Source organism: Schistocerca serialis, chromosome 5, assembly GCF_023864345.2.
Source record: "Schistocerca serialis cubense isolate TAMUIC-IGC-003099 chromosome 5, iqSchSeri2.2, whole genome shotgun sequence".
NCBI lineage: Eukaryota > Metazoa > Arthropoda > Insecta > Orthoptera > Acrididae > Schistocerca > Schistocerca serialis.
Window position 1 is genome coordinate 561,228,407 of NC_064642.1, and position 21,152 is coordinate 561,249,558.

The 21,152-nt window shown below is 45.2% G+C and overlaps 1 protein-coding gene across 5 annotated transcripts in view; it reads right to left on the reverse strand.

Annotated features, from left to right (window-relative positions):
• Positions 1-21,152, reverse strand: part of LOC126480967 (myosin heavy chain 95F) — a 390,816-nt gene that overhangs the window by 294,668 nt on the left and 74,996 nt on the right. For all 5 annotated transcript variants that reach the window (XM_050104401.1, XM_050104400.1, XM_050104395.1 and 2 more), the window contains one exon: positions 14,441-14,504. The gene's annotated coding sequence lies outside the window, so the exon portion shown is untranslated. The remainder of the gene's footprint in view (positions 1-14,440; positions 14,505-21,152) is intronic.

Sequence of the window (21,152 nt, forward strand, 5' to 3'; positions counted from 1 at the left end):
GGTTCATGTACCATTATTGTGTGTCACTATTTCTAATAGAATTCTATACACGATGCTCATAATTGTGCGCGAAGCAGCAAAGCAAGTAGACTTTAAACCTAGTCCTATTCGGAACGCATTTAACTTCCCGGAGGCTCGTAACGTGATTGATTGCTTCAGTACGGCTGCTGAGGACGCTTCCGTTCGCCTTAGGCCAACTGACCCAGTGCTCTGTCTAGAATGACAGGGCATTAAATCCCAGTCTCCATTTTTTTTCTTCTTTGCTTAAGACTAGCAAATAAATAAATAATTATCCCCGACTTTGCGTACACCACGATCCGTCCTTCGCCGAACAGTGGCAGTCTTTGTGTTTGTACAACTTTTCACTGCCGAACGAACTGACTTGTCCAGTCACCGTGAGCTACATGGTTGTATGAGACTGTCACGAATAAGCCACCACACGGCTCATGCTAAATGTTGACGAGGCAGCTGTACTTCAGTAAAGAACTAATTTCAAACGTCAGTATTTCAACTCGCAATTTTTTTTAAGGGACGATGCAACTTTGTGTCAGTACTACTCCATCATTCCTGGCAGCTGGACTTCGTGAAATGCGCACGCGCAAAGAAAAACCTCGATTTTTTCCCGACGTATCTCCGAGACTAACAGTTCGATCCGAGTGTACCACGTGTTGCCCTCAAAATGAAAATATGTGTTACAACTTTTCCTGGGATGGACTGAAAAGGGCTGTTTATGGACGACTGATCCACCTACCACTCTGAGGGATCTACGCCGAATCGCCGTTGAGGAGTGTGACAATCTGGACCAACACTGAGTGCCTTGGTGACCTTGACGGTAGTACGCCACGACGAATACAGCCTAATGTTTAAGGCAACCTTCGCGACAAGCGGGAAATCCACGATCGAGTCCCGGTCTGGCACAAAAATTTTCACGTCACCAAAAGGTAATACACCTGTACCTAACACAGCTGAAGCCAACTTACTCGCGTTCAGTGAAATTATTTCTAAGTAATTTCGGATCGCAATCTTTCGTCAATAATGTTCATCGAGACATGCAAGTAAAAATTTTATTGCATACTTTGAAAATGCTACACGCAACTGATCTTTCCAGGAGAAGAACTCCGGCTCCGTTTGATACTGCCAATTCTGTTTTTCTGTTCAAATGGAGAGCTGTAATTTTGGCAGCATTTCAGAACGCTTCAAAACAGCAGTAGAATGATGTAATGTTTGTCAACGACTCCAGTGTTGCGCATTGAATAATGCGTAGACTGGAGGTCCAGAGTGCCACTTCTCAGCAATTTCACTTCTAATGGCAAGTACATATCCTAGAAAGAGATCACGTTTGCTTCGTAACATTTAGCATTTTTCTCGCCTTTTGTTGCGAAAAATTTTGCTTGAAGTTTTAACAGTTATAATCTTCTTTTCTAAACATGTCGCATACTGTTAGTAATACCATTGTTAAATATTTAAAGACACTTTTGTTCCAATATATCGAAAGACACAAGCCTACACCTAATAGTAATACTGCGGGGGAATATGAAACGGAGTACGCACGTGGAATAAATAGTAGGGAAGGTTAATGGACTACTTAGGTTTTTTGGAAGTATTCTGTAAAAGTGGATGACGTTTATTAAACATGGTTTTTGTTGGGGAAACTGTCTGAAAAACGTTAGTATGATATGTTTTCCTGCAACAATCAGTTTTTTATAGTATCGTAACAGGTCGACGTAACCGTTGTGAATGCGTAACAGAGATGTTCAGGGAAGTTACAAGGAAGTCTTTGGAAGACGAGAACAAAGTTTGAGATCCGGTGTTAAATGTATGCTGCACTTCTGCAGCATTTATCGTACACGGTTTGGCCAAAAATATGGAAATATGGCGAGAAATGCATGCTTACTGTTGCTAGCCAAGCCTGCAGGTTGCGTGGTTGTATATGACCACGAACGGCACCTGTGCAATGTCCTCAACACGTTGCGTCAGTCGTGTTCAGAACAGCGTCCTGTGCAGTTGTGAGTGCATTATATCGGAGCTAAGCGAATTCGAACGTGGGGAAATTTCTGGTGCTTCCGTAACCTAGGGAACCGAAGTGATTGATGCTTCTAGAGGCACCGTATACTAGATTTATACCGCTAACAAGTTATGGCCGACTTTACGAGGGGCGTTTGAAAAGTCCTTGCAAAGTCCGAGAGATGGCACCACCGGCGCGTATCGAGGTCATGTTTAGTTAATAGCATCTTTGGAAAGAACGCACACCAAGTTTCAGCCATATTGGTCTATTTCTTTGTGTTTGGCATTCATGTGAATCAAGGAAGTCGAATGATTGTCAAAAAATGGACGAAAAATAATTTCGTGTGGTGAATACACAGTGCTTTATGAAAGGCAAAACGCCTCAGGAGACTAAACAGAAGCTTGATAAACATTACGGTGACTCTGCACTTTTGATTAGAACAGTTTATACGCGGTTTCAAAATTTTCGTATGGCCATATGGGCACAAATGATGCTCAACGTTCTGGACGCCCTGTGGAGGTTACGACTCCAGAAATCGTTGATAAAATCCATGATACGGCGATGGATGACGGAAGAGTTAAGGTGCGTGAGATTGCTAGTGCTGTGGGCATCTCGAATGAACGGGTACATAATATTTTGCATAAATATTTGGACATGAGAAAGCTATCCGCAAGATGGGTTCCGCGATTGCTCATGCTTGACCAAAAACGGAATCGTGTGAAGTGTTGCAAGGATGGTTTGCAGCAGTTCAGGAAGAATCTGCAAGACTTTAAGCGTCGTTTCGTCACTGTGGATACATTACTATACTCCTGAGACCAAACAAAAATCCAAACAATGGGTTACCAAGGGAGAATCTGCACCAAAAATGGCGAAGACCATTCCTTCGGTCGGAAAGGTTATGGCGACTGTTTTTTGTGATTCGCAACGGATAATCCTCATCGACTATCTGGAAAAGGGTAAAACTATTACAGTTAAATATTATTCATCGTTTGAAAACCGAGCTGCAAGAAAAACGCCAGCGATTGGACCGCAAAAATGTCCTTTTCCATCACGACAATGCACCAGCACACACCTCAGCAGTTGTGGTCGCAAAATTAATGGAAATAGGATTCCATCTCGTTTCACATCCCCCCTATTCTCCAGACTTGGCTCCCTCGGACTACTATTCATTCCCCAATTTGAAGAAATGGCTGGCGGGACAAAGATTTTATTCAAACGAGGAGATGATTGCAGCAACTAATAGCTATTTTGCAGACTTGGACAATTCCTATTATTCGGAAGGGATCAACAAATTAGAACAGCGTTGGACGAAGTGTATTAGTCTGAAAGGAGACTATGTCGAAAAATAAAAAAGGTTTACCCCAAGCACGTAAGTAGTTTTTATTTTTGCACAGACTTTTCAAACACCCCTCGTACGTTCCAAGGGTGAAACATGGCCGGGGCTCGGTGACGACTAGATAACCGTATCACTACTCTGCAAGACCGCATTACTGCCAAGGATTGTGTGACCATTTCGGATGGTCAGTTCTATCCCATGGTACAATGTTTGTTCGCCAAAGGTGAAGCTGCGTTCCAAGACAACTCGCATCGTCCAGGACTGGTTTTGTGAGGACAAGGATGAATTGCCTTGGCCACTATAGTCACCAGATCTCGATATTATTGAGCCTTTTTGGTCTGCTTTGGAGAGAAGTGTCCGTGATCGCTATACGTTTCCATCACCACCGTTATCTGAACTTGCAAATATTTTGGAGGAAGACTGGTATGAGTTCCTTGAAAACCATACAGGACTTATATTTATCCATTTCGTGACGGGTGGAAGTTGTTTTGGATGCCAACGGGTTTCCTACACGGTGTTAGACATGGTAATGTGCTGTGTTTTTGGTGTTTCCATGTTTTTTTTTTCCATTCCCTGAATGTCTCACAGAGGAAAGATGAGTATGGCGCGTAGGAGCCATGCATACAGACATCTTTCCCTTGGTCCGTACACAAACTGAGTAGGACAGAAACATGATACAGTATAGTAGCTGCAGAGTGTATAATTATGGAGATGTTAGAAAGTTGCGAGTACCTACTATTAAGAAAAATACTCAACTATTGGCGTAATATCACTTGTCGAAGATCATGCTTCGTTAATTTCAGCCGTGAGATACTCTGTGTAATGGAAGGCCGGGCAGTATTGGACAGCGAATTGCTTTGTACAAGAGCTGTTTCCAAACTAAACTCCTGCGATATTGAAAGCACTTGTCGCGTCACAGCATAGCGAATTAGTGAGGAAAAAGACCGATCACGCAATTTTGAATCAAAACTAGTGCTTTCCCGATTGGCAACAGGTTGCCTGTTTCTAGGAAAGTTGCGTTTGGTTTGCAAGTAAATACTATTATATTTTTATCGTATATTTAGACACTGTAGCCTCTGACAATGCCTATCCCAAGTAATAACGACGGGAATGTTAGACTAAAACAGCGGTACGTTAAGGTAGCTTTCAGCAAAGCAATGTCGGGCTGTGCCGGACAAGACAGGAGCAAAAAAAATAACTTTTTTTTTATCAGGCAAATATGGAAAAGTTACGACAATAATAGGATTAAAATAATATGAAGGAAACCGTAGAAAAAGACAGACGTCTTGAAATGAAAATCAGGGAAGCAGATAAAAAATATTCAGTTCGGAGAAGTACACAGATAACAGACATTAAGCTGTACAGGAAAACAAGTAGGTGGCCACGAAATTCGTTGTAGGGAATAACAAGAATTTTCCGAAAACATTTAATAATGGACAGGAAACAATATTGTTCAAGAAGAAGATTCGATTCAGTGTTATGCTTGTGAGGATTGGGGCCATGAGAATGGTGCCCATGTAAAGTTGAACAGTCTTTTATATATGTATGCTAAATGTATCACAACATGCTAAATCAATATTTTGATTTAGGCCTATACTGTTGAAAACTAACTTAATAACTTTATTAGACTTTTTCCGTATTTCAGTCAACGTGAAAAATTAGTACTAAGATATATAATGTACGTCTACTTTAGTTTGATGTTTATAATCATTTTCTGTCCAATTAAAACTTTTTATAACAAAAATGACTTTTTTTACTCGTTGTAATTATCCAAAAAGTTAAACGACAAAAATATAAATGGTGGACAAATATTTTAAAAAAATCAATGAACGTATATTCTTATGCCATTGATTTTTATAATTCTATTAAGTAAGGTATCATAATCTTTTTTAGTGTGCAGAATGTTCCAATATAACATTTTTAAAAACATGTAAACTCGCAAAAGCTTACTTGTCTGAGAGTACCAGACCTTCCCCTACATGGAGCCGAATTATCATATGAACAGGGAGCAACCAAAACCTTAGAAGAAAGTTATGTTGTCGGATACGGTAGCTTTAGTGCGGTAGATCAAGCGACGAGAAGTTATTTGTCCCTCCCTTGCGTAGAGTTAAGGCAGTCGGCTAGCCAGATATTCTGATGCCTACTACCATGGGTGTTCACGAGTTAGCCCTTTCTCGCATATAAATCAGAAAAAGCAGGGGTGCATTGAAGCATTGCCGATGATTTCAAAGTTAGTTGCCACAGTTGCACGGTAATGTGGATGTAGCATAGTATCAAAATGGTTGACTTCTGCAGTCAGACTTCACCAACGTGGCGGCTGGTATCTCTCCGTACCAGCTTATCTGTCGGGACAGATTTGCGCTGTTGTGGGAAGCGATAACCGAGCGATCTCGCGATTAGCAGGAATGCGTGTAACATGAGCAATTACCGCCGAGTACACGATGGCGTCACGCCGCGAACTGCTACAAACAAAGGCTCCGCGCTCCAGATTCCTCTACCACAGGCGGCTCAGCGCTGACGCCCGCCGTACCAGGCCTCTCAGTCCCTTCACTGTTGAACTCGTCTACTTCTTCTTCTTCTTTTTCTTCGTCCTCTTTTGTTTCTTCTTTGAGTGATAGGCATAGGAAACGTCGCTTTGTTACAAGGCTCTTCCCCAATGGACCATCTCGGTTACGCTCTGTCGACAATCTGAAGCCATCTTTAAGTTTCTGCGTAGACCACTGCATCAATCATCCTCAGCCCTCCATTCCACGGCGAAAAAAGTTCCCGTAGGTAGAAACGTCGACAGTGAGTTTCCAGATGTGCAAAATGTGGTCGTCAGGCGAGAGGCATCCAATTGAGTCATTATACACTGACGAGCCAATATCGTGTACGCCCCCGCGAGCACGCAGAAGTGCCGCACCACGACGTGGCATGGACTCGACTAATGTCTGTAGTGCTGGAGGGAATGGACACCATGAATCCTGCAGGGCTGTCCATAAATCGGTAAGAGTAAGATGGGTAGGAGATCTCTTCTGAACAGCATGTTGCAAGGCATCCCAGATATCCTCAATAATGTTCATGTCTGGGAAGTCTGGTGGGCAGCAGAAGTGTTTAAACTCTGAAGAGTGTTCCTGGAGCCGCTCTGTAGCAATTCTACACGTGTGGGGTGTCGCATTGTCCTGCTAGAATTTGCCAAGTCCGCCGGAATGCACAATAGATATAAACGGATGCAGGTGATCAGACAGTATGCTTACGTACGTGTCACCTGCCAGAATCGTATCTAGATTTATCAGTGGTCCCATATCACGCCAACTGCACACACCCCATACCATTAAAGAGCCTCCAATCAGCTTAAACAGTCTCCTGCTGACATGCAGGGTCCATGGTTCATGAGGTTGTCTCCATACCCGTACACGTCCATCCGCTCTATACAATTTGAAACGAGACGTTCGATCAGGCAACATGTTTCCGGCCATCAACAGTCCAACGTCGGTGTTGACGGGCCCAGGCAGGGCGTAAAGCTTTGTGTCGTGCAGTCATCATGGGTAGACGAGTGGGCCTTCGGCTCCGTGCCGATGATGTTTCGTTGAATGGTTGTACTTCTGTCACGTCGAACTATTCTCTTCAGTCGTCGTTGGTCCCCGTTTTGCAGGATCTTTTTCCGGTTGCAGCGTTTGTCGGAGATTTGATGTTTTACCGAATTCCTGATATTCACGGTACACCCGTGAAATGGTCGTACGAGAAAATCCTCACTTCATTGCTACCTCGGAGATGCTGTCTCCCATCGCTCGTGCGCAGACTATAACACAACGTTCAAACTCACTGAAGTATTGATAAACTGTAGCAGCAGTAACCGACCTAACAACTGTGCCAGACACTTGCTGTGTTATATAGGCGTTGCCGACCGCAGAGCCGATTTCTGGCTGTTTACATATCTCTGTATTTGAATATGCATACCTATGCCAGTTTCTTTGGCCCTTCAGTGTATAAGAAAGGTAAACGTGCTGGTGCCGGTCGCTGTGGCCGTGCGGTTCTAGGCGCTTCAGTCTGGAACCGCGTGGCCGCTACGGTCGCAGGTTCGAATCCTGCCTCGGGCATGGATGTGTGGGATGTCCTTAGGTTAGTTAGGTTTAAGTAGTTCTAAGTCCTAGGGGACTGATGACCACAGATGTTAAGTCCCATAGTGCTCAGAGCCATTTGAACCAAACGTGCTGGTTAACGTCCCCCAGGGTAGCTAAACAACGTTATCTGGTTAATTGCTTTGTTTTATTTTCCTTCTGAACGAAAAGATATCTCGGTAGTGATGATAAATTAGGTACCGTGTACAGTAGCATGAGAAAAAAAAAAGACAATTATGCTCGTAAACTCTTGTTTGTGTATTACCTTTTTATAGATCTTTATTACTTATGCATATGTTTGTAAGGCTCAGTAGTTAAGTGGGTTAGTTTGTTTTATTCGAACCGCGTATCAATGAACCTTGTTTTGTGAAAATTAATATTAACTTCCCGACACAGTCAAGTTCAGATTCCAAAATCTTGTCGTAGTGCGGGAAGCAAGTGAACGGTGGACACGTCCGATGCTGATGTCCACAAACAGGTGTCCGGATTCTTTTGGTCGGAGAGTGTATTTCAGAGATACCTGACAAGCAAACCGCCCAAGCCGTGTCAGCTAAAAAGACCTTCATCAGGCCGTGAGCCAGACGATTAAATAAATAACGCAAAAATTCAGGCATTACAAAAGATGGGATTAAACGATGTTGACACGCTACGTACCTGTCGTTACCCAGAACGCGGTGACTTGCGGAGTAGCGATTTAAAAATAGTACCTATTCCTCGAGCAAAGTAACGCGGATACCTGGCAGTTGGTCATTAGAAGCACGTAGTTGCTAGTGCAACCAGACACACAGTGCAAGGATCATTTTCGCTGAACTGGTGGACAGAAATGCTTGGCACGCAGGAGACGGCAGCACGAGATGTGCCAAGAAGAGCGTGGCTTTGCGGAACGGCGAGCTGCGTGTCTCTCCAAGTCGTGACGGTCGCTGAACTTTGAAGCTGGTTCTCCCCCGCGGGAACAGGGCGCGAAGCCTTGGCGTTGATGCGCTTTCTAAGCAGAAAAGATCTCTGCAAGCCATCTACAGCATGTATCCGGACCACCATCCGAGAACAGGGTTGCAGGCACAAAGAAGTCCGACGGCAGTCACGTGAACGCGACAGTCCACTGCAGACAATAGCTATGGTGCTACGGACTATATAAATCAAATTCAGAACATTTCATACCACCTACTCAGATCAAGTATTCTAGATTTCCTAAAAATGTGGACGACCGCGCATTTTGATTTCCCGATGTTATCGAGCAATGGACAACTCATTCGAAAGGACAGGAAATTATGCACAGGTTGCTTCATAAATGAACTCAAAATTCATTGAAATTGATCATGACGTATAAACAACAGTTGCGGTTACATACTCGAAATTTTTTTGCGAATATCTAAATACACTGCTGGCCACCGTAAATGCAACACCCTGAAGGAAGCATCCGAATCAAGTGAAATTTACACCATGGGTTTGCAGCGATGAGATATGCAACTGATTAGAATTTCAGCGCAGACGCACATCACGCGCGCCTGTGGCGCCACCTCATAGCGCCATTTAAGGCTTGGCGATTTCGACGAGTGTACGTTCGGCACGTGTGTTTACCTTGTGGTTGTTTCACAAGACGATCAGTTATGCCTCGTAGACAACAGCGAACATCGTTTGATCAAGTATCCGAGTTCGACACAGGAAGGATAGTGGCTTACCGAGATTGTGGATTATCATACAGAGAAATCGCTAGTCGTGTTGGACGAAACCAAACAACTGTAATGCGGATATGTGACCGTTGGATGCAGGAGGGTACGACGGACCGACGTGGTCGATCGCATTCACCTCGGTGCACCACTGCACGTGCTGATAGGCAAATTGTGCGCATGGCAGTGATGGACCGCTCAGTGACATCCCGAACCATAGCACAGCACATTGCGTCTGTAACGCATCACCCAGTGTCTGCGCATACCATTCGACGCCGTTTACAGCAGAGTGGTCTGTCCGCAAGACGTCCATTGCTTCGTCTACCATTGACGCAGAACCACAGACGTGTCCGTCGCCAATGGTGTGATGACAGACGGATGTGGAATCCAGAATGGAATGACGTTGTCTTTACTGACGAGGTACGCTTCTGTCTGCAACACCACGATGGTCGGATTCGAGTGTGGAGACACCGTGGAGAGAGGATGCTGGACAGCTGCATTATGCACCGCCACGCTGGTCTTGCACCGGGTATTATGGTATGGGGCGGTATTGGACATTACTCTCGCACGCCTCTAGTACGCATTGCTGGTACTTTAAATAGCCGGCGCTACATATCCGAGGTGCTGGAGCCAGTTGTCCTTCCTTACCTTCAGGGCTCGGCCACAGCCATATTTCAACAGGATAATGCGCGACCACACGTGGCACGCATTGTCCAAACGTTCTTCGTCAATAACCAGATTGAATTGCTTCCCTGGCCGGCTCGCTCTCCGGATCTTTCGCCGATAGAAAACATGTGGTCCATGGTTGCTCAACGAGTGACCCAGATTACATCCCCAGCTGCCACACCAGATGATCTTTGGCAACGTGTGGAAGCGGCTTGGGCTGCTGTACCCCAGGAACACATCCAACGTCTCTTTGACTCAATGCCGAGACGTGTGGCAGCGGTGATCTCCAACAATGGCGGCTACTCTGGCTACTGATTCTGGCAGCAACCACATGTCACAGACGTCTGTAAACGTAATCATTTGATACTTGGTCAACATGTTATCTACAAAATAAATTTTGTTGTGCTACCTCTTGTCTTTCTTGGTGTTGCATTTACGGTGGCCAGCAGTGTAGTATCGTCCTAAGAGCTCTTTTCGGTGGTAGGTACAGAAAACAAAATTAGGAAGGAATATTAGGACATAACGTGCAGTTGACGGCAAGGTCATTAAAGAGGGAACAAAACCTCGCAAGGATTTTCAAAAGAACCATTCCGGTATTTGTCTTAATGCCAGGTTCTCATTCAAAACGGTCGAAAATTCAACTTTTTAATGCATTTTTTGAAAGGTACATGTGTCTAGAATGTTCGGAAGAAAACGTTTTTTTAATGCGTACGTTATGCGTTACAGAAGTTTCTACAGCCCATTGGTCCAAGCAGTGTCACGGCCGATGTGGGACAATCTCAGCGGGAGACATCCGGCTCAGGTAGAAAACTTGTCGTGCCGTGACGTGCGTGCACAAAAGATTTATACTGCAGTATGCATGCACTCGTAGCCCCGAAAACGTTAGCGAACAATGTGTGCAGGCTGCCGAACGCCGGCCGCGGTGGTCGAAGGTTCTAGCCGCTGCAGTCAGGAACCGCGGGACTGCTACGGTCGCAGGTTCGAATCCTGCCTCGGGCATGGATGTGTGTGCTGTCCTTAGGTTAGTTAGGTTTAATTAGTTCTAAGTTCTAGGGGACTGATGACCTAAGATGTTAGTCCCATAGTGCTCAGAGCCGTTTTGAGCTGCCGAACGCAGCATATCCACCTCATCCAGATCGACTTTTCTCGTCTCGAAGAATGAGGGAATTACTCTCTAGGAACAATTCGAGATAGAGAAAGGGTTGATGTACCCTCCTGGAATTGCAGACTAAACGTAAGTAACGAAAACATTTTTTCAGATTAAATTTTGGTCAAAACTGGTAAAAACATAATTTTTGGTCAGCCATATTGGATTATCCATTTTGCATTTTGAAAATCTGACTTCAGATTTGTGTTCAGCGATACCAAAGACATGTAATAACATGTAGCTTTCATGCAAAATGAACTAATAATACATACAAAAGCTTTCCCTAACCTTTAAACAGGTTTTTCTCGAAAAAAGATTTTTCAAAACTGCGTGCAGCATAAAAGAAAAGCGATTCAAACTATTAAACTTTGACCCCCGAGAAGTGAATACTTTTCTTGGGAGCTTATATTAATAAGACTTACATGAAATTTGTTAATACTAAAAATTTTTGGTAAAGCTGTAAGAATGAGAGAAAAAACTAACTCAAAGTTCGAGTTAGCACCATATCGTTAAATTTAAGATTATTTCATTGCTGTTATGTACAAGCTCCCATAAATTTAATGTAGTATCGACTGATGTTATCCATTTTTGATTTCACGTAACTCATAAGGGGCTACACTGCACGCAGTCTGCGTACTTCAGATTCGCAGGTGCTTGATCAAAACATATTTACGGGCGCCATTTTGTCTGTTTATTGAAAATCTAAATAAATTTCAAACTATGATCAATCGTAAACCCCAAACAGACCCTTTGTATGTCTTTTCATTGTCCCAAAAAAATTTCCAAACTTAGCCTATTTTTTGCTCATTTGAATGAGAACTTGACCATATGCGATTTACAGAAACTACATAAATATGGATGGCCAGATGGGGAATTTGAAGCGTCATTTTCCAGAAGCGAGTGCTACGTGCTGACCACTGCACCATCTCTCGGTGCTAGGGATAAAAGTCAAGGAAGTATCAATAATAGTAGACTGACGGAAGAAAAAATTGCGACACCAAGGAGTTGTGGCACATGAACGAAAGTTGATAGGCGTGTTTCCGCATCTGAAGTATGACGTCTATTCAAATTTCGCACCAGTCGCATAAGAGCGACTCTAATGCAAATCAGGTTTGCTTTCAATACACACTGCAACGGTCGTGAGCGTTAGTTACCTTGGAGATAGGACTGCGCGAGTTGATATTAGTCAAGAACGTCTTTGAGGCGAGAAAGACGCCATTATCAACACCTCACCGAGTCTGAACGAGGCCGTGTAACAGGGTTACGAAAAGCCGGATGTTCCTTCTGCTATGCTGCACTAAGACTTGGCAGGAATGTAGCCACTGTACATGGTTGCTGGCGGTGGTGGTCTTGAGAATGTACGGTAGCAAGGAGACCGGGCTCCGGAGGGCCATTTGGCGCTACCGAGAGGGAAGACCATCGTGTTCGGCGTAAGGTCTGGCGCACCGCAGTGCACCTGCAGCAGCAATTTGAGCCGCAATTGGCACCACAGTGACACAACGAACTGTTACTAACGGGTTACTTCAAGAACAGCTCATAGTCAGACGCTCTGTAGCGTGCCTTTCACTGACCCCAAACCACCGCCATTTGCGTCTTCAGTGCTGTCAAGCGAGAGCTCGCTTGAGGGCTGGATGGAGGTCGTGTTTTCTGATGAAATTTGATTCTGCTTCGGTACCAGTGAAGATCGTGTGTTGGTTAGGGGGAGGCCAGTTTAGGACTCGCAACCAACCTTTCTGCGTACTAGACACATTGGACATACACCTGGAGTTATGGTCTGGAGAGCGATTTCGTATGACTGCAAGAGTCCTCTCGTGATCCCAAGCTCGCTGATTGCAAAGTTGTGCGTCAATCTGGGTTATCGACCTGTTTTGCCGTCATTCGTAAACAGTATTCCAGGGGGTGTTTTCAGACAGGTTAACCCACATATTGTTGTTGTAACCCAACATGCTCTACAGTGTGTCGCCATGTGGCCTTGGCCTGACCAATAACCAGATCTGTCTCCAATCAAGTACATATGGGACATCAGCCGACGACAGCTCCAGCGTCATCCACAAACAGCATTATCCGTCCCTGTATTGAGCGACTAAATGCCATAAACATGGACCTCCTTCCCATAAACTTACTTCCGGCACCTGTACAACACAATGTATGCACGTCTGCATGCTTGCATTCAACATTCTGGCGGTTACGTCGGTTATTAATGTAGCAGCATTTCACATTTGCAACGGCTCGTTTCACGCTTACATTAACCTGTGATCTTGCAAATATATAACGTTATGTAGACAAATGTATTTCCAATATTTCATTACTCTGCATTAATTAGTTTTTGGTTTTGCGATTTTTTCCGACAGTGTACATCCAAGCGCAAGTAAGAACAAAAACGACAGCTATCTAATTGTTTACACCTGCGTTACTCTCTTGCTAACTAAAAGACTAGATTTGGCCGCTATCAGCAATTGGACATGTTGACTTTTCAAAGAATCTGTCCGCCTTGCCGAGCACTGTTTCCACATTTTGTAAGATTTTGAAACTGTTTCATTGTTTGTTCCTATGATCACATTTACACAGTTGACTGGCTGTGAGAGAGCCTGCGAGCAGACAGCCACAATCTTGTGAGAATTTCTTTCTGTGTATTAGTATATTAACGGGAAACATTTTATGAGTATTAGCTTCATTTCTAGGAAAAATAATTTGTGTAGTAGTTCGTAACCTGGCATTTTTGAAAAATTGTTCTAGGGAACAACGACCTTATAGAATTATAATTATTTAGTAAACACAGTCGTGGTCGCTTATAAGTTGTTACTTTTTATTTGCTGATCGATCTACTACAAAGATCATCATCAGATCTACATTTTTTGGTGGTAGTAGGAATCTCTGACGTGGAGCAGGCTCGTCAGTGCTGACGTTGTTCTCAATGACAGCACGGACATGGTAATAAACATGATTCGCAACGATAATAATAACTATGGCCTTACTGTTTTGACTGTTGAAGCAACAGCTTTTTTTCTAAAAATATAGGCTTTATCTGTTTTCATTGAAATTCAGCTGCAGACTGCTGTGACAAAAGTAAAAAAGAACGATACTTGGGAAGATAATTGTGAAAGAAGGGGTGCAAGAATTAAAGTGAGAGTGGAAGAAAGAGAATTACGTTGGAATGAAGCATTTTTTACCTCGGCAATAAGTTAAATCGCCGATATATAACTCCATTTATAAGTGTGGCATTCTTTTTATCACTATTGCTAACGCATGCACACATTGCAGTTGACTGCTTCTTTACTAGGACTTTTTTACACATTCCTCGTTGAGCGCCCCTAACAAACAAAAAAACGAACAAACAAATACACACACGCACACATACATACACACACAATTTCCTACCGTTAACAAAATTTATTCGTGGTTCATTTAATTTATTAAAGTGCAATCTCAACAATTTTGTCTGTATTTCCGCCCTGCACCTACGTCAACCGGTAGCTATACTAAATGCTACAACTTATCTTTCTTTTCATTAGTATTTACCTTCAATGATCTTGGGGAAACAGGCTCCGTCCTCGATTACGTCACTACTGACTGGGCACCAGACCTGCGAAGAAAGGACAGAAACCATAAGTTTGCAGATCAAGTTAAAAGTATAACAGTATCCTCTTATTCTTTGTAAATCTCGCGAAAAATAAAGCTTCGCCGCAACGACAGGTAGATACAAATACAAGTTTGATTTTACCCATAATGGTTTCGAGGAAATGGTGTTAAAATCAACGTTAAAATGTAGGCTTAGCGACCTATTAAACGCGAAGGCACTAAAACTGACGCATTTAGAAGGTGCAAGCCTTCTACATCTACATCTACATTGATACTCCGCAAGCCACCCAACGGTGTGTGGCGGAGGGCACTTTACGTGCCACTGTCATTACCTCCCTTTCCTGTTCCAGTCGCGTATGGTTCGCGAGAAGAACGACTGTCTGAAAGCCTCCGTGCGCGCTCTAATCTCTCTGATTTTACATTCGTGATCTCCTCGGGAGGTATAAGTAGGGGGAAGCAATATATTCGATACCTCATCCAGAAACACACCCTCTCGAAACCTGGACAGCAAGCTACACCGCGATGCAGAGCGCCTCTCTTGCAGAGTCTGCCACTTGAGTTTATTAAACATCTCCGTAACGCTATCACGGTTACCAAATAACCCGGTGACGAAACGCGCCGCTCTTCTTTGGATCTTTTCTATCTCCTCCGTCAACCCGACCTGGTACGGATCCCACACTGATGAGCAATACTCAAGTATAGGTCGAACGAGTGTTTTGTAAGCCACCTCCTTTGTTGATGGACTACATTTTCTAAGCACTCTCCCAATGAATCTCAACCTGGTACCCGCCTTACCAACAATTAATTTTATATGATCATTCCACTTCAAATCGTTCCGTACGCATACTCCCAGATATTTTACAGAAGTAACTGCTACCAGTGTTTGTCCCGCTATCATATAATCATACAATAAAGGATCCTTCTTTCTATGTATTCGCAATACATTACATTTGTCTAGGTTAAGGGCCAGTTGCCACTCCCTGCACCAAGTGCCTATCCGCTGCAGATCTTCCTGTATTTCGCTACAATTTTCTAATGCAGCAACTTCTCTGTATACTACAGCATCATCCGCGAAAAGCCGCATGGAACTTCCGACACTATCTACTAAGTCATTTATATACACTCCTGGAAATGGAAAAAAGAACACATTGACACCGGTGTGTCAGACCCACCATACTTGCTCCGGGCACTGCGAGAGGGCTGTACAAGCAATGATCACACGCACGGCACAGCGGACACACCAGGAACCGCGGTGTTGGCCGTCGAATGGCGCTAGCTGCGCAGCATTTGTGCACCGCCGCCGTCAGTGTCAGCCAGTTTGCCGTGGCATACGGAGCTCCATTGCAGTCTTTAACACTGGTAGCATGCCGCGACAGCGTGGACGTGAACCGTATGTGCAGTTGACGGACTTTGAGCGAGGGCGTATAGTGGGCATGCGGGAGGCCGGGTGGACGTACCGCCGAATTGCTCAACACGTGGGGCGTGAGGTCTCCACAGTACATCGATGTTGTCGCCAGTGGTCGGCGGAAGGTGCACGTGCCCGTCGACCTGGGACCGGACCGCAGCGACGCACGGATGCACCCCAAGACCGTAGGATCCTACGCAGTGCCGTAGGGGACCGCACCGCCACTTTCCAGCAAATTAGGGACACTGTTGCTCCTGGGGTATCGGCGAGGACCATTCGCAACCGTCTCCATGAAGCTGGGCTACGGTCCCGCACACCGTTAGGCAGTCTTCCGCTCACGCCCCAACATCGTGCAGCCCGCCTCCAGTGGTGTCGCGACAGGCGTGAATGGAGGGACGAATGGAGACGTGTCGTCTTCAGCGATGAGAGTCGCTTCTGCCTTGGTGCCAATGATGGTCGTATGCGTGTTTGACGCCGTGCAGGTGAGCGCCACAATCAGGACTGCATACGACCGAGGCACACAGGGCCAACACCCGGCATCATGGTGTGGGGAGCGATCTCCTACACTGGCCGTACACCACTGGTGATCGTCGAGGGGACACTGAATAGTGCACGGTACATCCAAACCGTCATCGAACCCATCGTTCTACCATTCCTAGACCGGCAAGGGAACTTGCTGTTCCAACAGGACAATGCACGTCCGCATGTGTCTCGTGCCACCCAACGTGCTCTAGAAGGTGTAAGTCAACTACCCTGGCCAGCAAGGTCTCCGGATCTGTCCCCCATTGAGCATGTTTGGGACTGGATGAAGCGTCGTCTCACGCGGTCTGCACGTCCAGCACGAACGCTGGTCCAACTGAGGCGCCAGGTGGAAATGGCATGGCAAGCCGTTCCACAGGACTACATCCAGCATCTGTACGATCGTCTCCATGGGAGAATAGCAGCCTGCATTGCTGCGAAAGGTGGATATACACTGTACTAGTGCCGACATTGTGCATGCTCTGTTGCCTGTGTCTATGTGCCTGTGGTTCTGTCAGTGTGATCATGTGATTTATCTGACCCCAGGAATGTGTCAATAAAGTTTCCCCTTCCTGGGACAATGAATTCACGGTGTTCTTATTTCAATTTCCAGGAGTGTATATTGTGAAAAGCAATGGTCCCATAACACTCCCCTGTGGCACGCCAGAGGTTACTTTAACGTCTGTAGACGTCTCTCCATTGATAACAACATGCTGTGTTCTGTTTGCTAAAAACTCTTCAATCCAGCCACACAGCTGGTCTGATATTCCGTAGGCTCTTACTTTGTTTATCAGGCGACAGTGCGGAACTGTATCGAACGCCTTCCGGAAGTCAAGAAAAATAGCATCTACCTGGGAGCCTGTATCTAATATTTTCTGGGTCTCATGAACAAATAAGGCGAGTTGGGTCTCACACGATCGCTGTTTCCGGAATCCATGTTGATTCCTACATAGTAGATTCTGGGTTTCCAGAAATGACATGATACGCGAGCAAAAAACATGTTCTAAAATTCTACAAGAGATCGACGTAAGAGATATAGGTCTATAGTTTTGCGCATCTGCTCGACGACCCTTCTTGAAGACTGGGACTATCTGTGCTCTTTTCCAATCATTTGGAACCCTCCGTTCCTCTAGAGACTTGCGGTACACGGCTGTTAGAAGGGGGGCAAGTTCTTTCGCGTACTCTGTGTAGAATCGAATTGGTATCCCGTCAGGTCCAGTGGACTTTCCTCTATTGAGTGATTCCAGTTGCTTTTCTATTCCTTGGACACTTATTTCGATGTCAGCCATTTTTTCGTTTGTGCGAGGATTTAGAGAAGGAACTGCAGTGCGGTCTTCCTCTGTGAAACAGCTTTGGAAAAAGGTGTTTAGTATTTCAGCTTTACGCGTGTCATCCTCTGTTTCAATGCCATCATCATCCCGTAGTGTCTGGATATGCTGTTTCGAGCCACTTACTGATTTAACGTAAGACCAGAACTTCCTAGGATTTTCTGTCAAGTCGGTATATAGAATTTTACTTTCGAATTCAATGAACGCTTCACGCATAGCCCTCCTTACGCTAACTTTGACATCGTTTAGCTTCTGTTTGTCTGAGAGGTTTTGGCTGCGTTTAAACTTGGAGTGGAGCTCTCTTTGCTTTCGCAGTAGTTTCCTAACTTTGTTGTTGTACCACGGTGGGTTTTTCCCGTCCCTCACAGTTTTACTCGGCACGTACCTGTCTAAAACGCATTTTACGATTGCCTTGAACTTTTTCCATAAACACTCAACATTGTCAGTGTCGGAACAGAAATTTTCGTTTTGATCTGTTAGGTAGTCTGAAATCTGCCTTCTATTACTCTTGCTAAACAGATAAACCTTCCTCCCTTTTTTTTATATTCCTATTAACTTCCATATTCAGGGATGCTGCAACGGCCTTATGATCACTGATTCCCTGTTCTGTACATACAGAGTCGAAAAGTTCGGGTCTGTTTGTTATCAGTAGGTCCAAGATGTTATCTCCACGAGTCGGTTCTCTGTTTAATTGCTCGAGGTAATTTTCGGATAGTGCACTCAGTATAATGTCACTCGATTCTCTGTCCCTACCACCCGTCCTAAACATCTGAGTGTCCCAGTCTATATCTGGTAAATTGAAATCTCCACCTAAGACTATAACATGCTGAGAAAATTTATGTGAAATGTATTCCAAATTTTCTCTCAGTTGTTCTGCCACTAATGCTGCTGAGTCGAGAGGTCGGTAAAAGGAGCCAATTATTAACCTAGTACGGTTGTTTAGTGTAACATCCACCCATAATAATTCACAGGAACTATCCACTTCTACTTCGCTACAGGATAAACTACTACTAACAGCGACGAACACTCCACCACCGGTTGCATGCAATCTATCCTTTCTAAACACCGTCTGTACCTTTGTAAAAATTTCGGCAGAGTTTATCTTTGGCTTAAGCCAGCTTTCTGTACCTATAACGATTTCAGCTTCGGTGCTTTCTATCAGCGCTTGAAGTTCCGGTACTTTACCAACGCAGCTTCGACAGTTGACAATTACAATACCGATTGCTGCTTGGTCCCCGCATGTCCTGACTTTGCCCCGCACCCGTTGAGGCTGTTGCCCTTTCTGTACTTGCCCAAGGCCATCTAACCTAAAAAACCGCCCAGCCCACGCCACACAACCCCTGCTACCCGTGTAGCCGCTTGTTGCGTGTAGTGGACTCCTGACCTATCCAGCGGAACCCGAAACCCCACCACCCTATGGCGCAAGTCGAGGAATCTCCAGCCCACACGGTCGCAGAACCGTCTCAGCCTCTGATTCAGACCCTCCACTCGGCTCTGTACCAAAGGTCCGCAGTCAGTCCTGTCGACGATGCTGCAGATGGTGAGCTCTGCTTTCATCCCGCTAGCGAGACTGGCAGTCTTCACCAAATCAGATAGCCGCCGGAAGCCAGAGAGGATTTCCTCCGATCCATAGCGACACACATCATTGGTGCCGACATGAGCGACCACCTGCAGATGGGTGCACCCTGTACCCTCCATGGCATCCGGAAGGACCCTTTCCACATCTGGAATGACTCCCCCCGGTATGCACACGGAGTGCACATTGGTTTTCTTCCCCTCTCTTGCTGCCATTTCCCTAAGGGGCCCCATTACGCGCCTGACGTTGGAGCTCCCAACTACCAGTAAGCCTCATCATCATAATTACTGTACAAGAATCACGTGAAAGTGATAACGATAAAAATATTGAAAATTCGTATTGACTTCTCATGTAACCGAGACACACGTTATCTTTGCAAACGGATCTGCGTTGTGGATGGACACAGTTGGGAAATAAATAACTGTCGAGCGTCAACTGCTAACCTTGCACCAGACTCTGGTCATCCGTAAATCAATATGCATTTCGTAACCATCTTCCAGTACATAACTGTGTTGTCTGCATACAATCCCACAGAGCTACAGACGTGGTAAAAACATTACAGCTTCCTGTTCGGTGGGAACTTAGAAGCAATTTGCATGTGGCACTCTCCAATGACGCGAATCTAAAATTAGTGCGAGCAGATTCGCTACTGAAATTGGACGCGCTGACTGCCAGGTGTAAGTAATAGACTAGATAGTCAAAAAATGGTTCAAATGGCTCTGAGCGCTATGGGACTTAACTGCTGAGGTCATCAGTCCCCTAGAACTTAGAACTACTTAAACCTAACTAACCTAAGGACATCACACATATCCATGCCCGTGGCAGGATTCGAACTTGCGATCGTCGCGGTCGCGCGGTTCCAGACAGTAGCGCCTAGAACCGCTCGGCCACTCCAACCGGCGATAAAGGAAGAGTTCCAAGCTTGACAATGCATGTTTGCTGCTGGGGTTTCACTTTTGGCGGTGTCTAATGGCACAGAAACTTCGAGGTATGTGATAGTACAGGGCAATATAGGTATTTACATGGCTGACAGTATGTGTTTTAGTACTGCGATGTATTGATTTGTTTCTATGTTTTATGCCACTTGATAATGAGCTAACGCTGTCCCAAAACATGTTGTGATAAATATGTCACACATACACTGAGATGACAAAAGTAATGGGATACTTCCTGATATCGTGCCCTGCGTACAGCAGCAACTCGACGTGGCATGGACTCAACAAGTCGTTGTAAGTCCCCTATAGAAATACTCAGCCATGCTGCGTACCATAAATGTTCGATGGGATTCATACCGCACGATCTCGGTAGCCACATCACTCGCTCGACTTGTCCAGAACATTCTTCAAACGAATCGCGAAATGGTGTGGCCGAGTGACGTGGCGCATTGTCATTCATGAAAATTCCATCGTTGTTTGGGGGCATGAAGTTCATGAATGGCTGCAAATGGTCTCCAAGCAGCAGAACATAATCATTTCCAGTCAACGATCGATTCAGCTGGACCTGCGGAACCGATCTCTTCCATGTAAACACAGCCCCACCACTATGGAGCCTCCACCAGGTTGCACAGGCAGCCACACTCGAACCCTACTATCAGCTCTTACCATTTGAAATCACGACTCATCTGACCAGCCCACGGTTTGTCAGTCGTCTAGGGACTAACAGATACGGTCACGAGCCCAGGAGAAGCGCTGCAGGCGATGTCGTGCTGTTAGCAAAGCCACTCGCGTCGGTCGTCTACTGCCAGAGCCCATTAACGCCATATTTCGCCGCACTGTCCTGACGAACAGGTCCGTCGTACGTCACACACTGGTTTCTGCGGTTAGT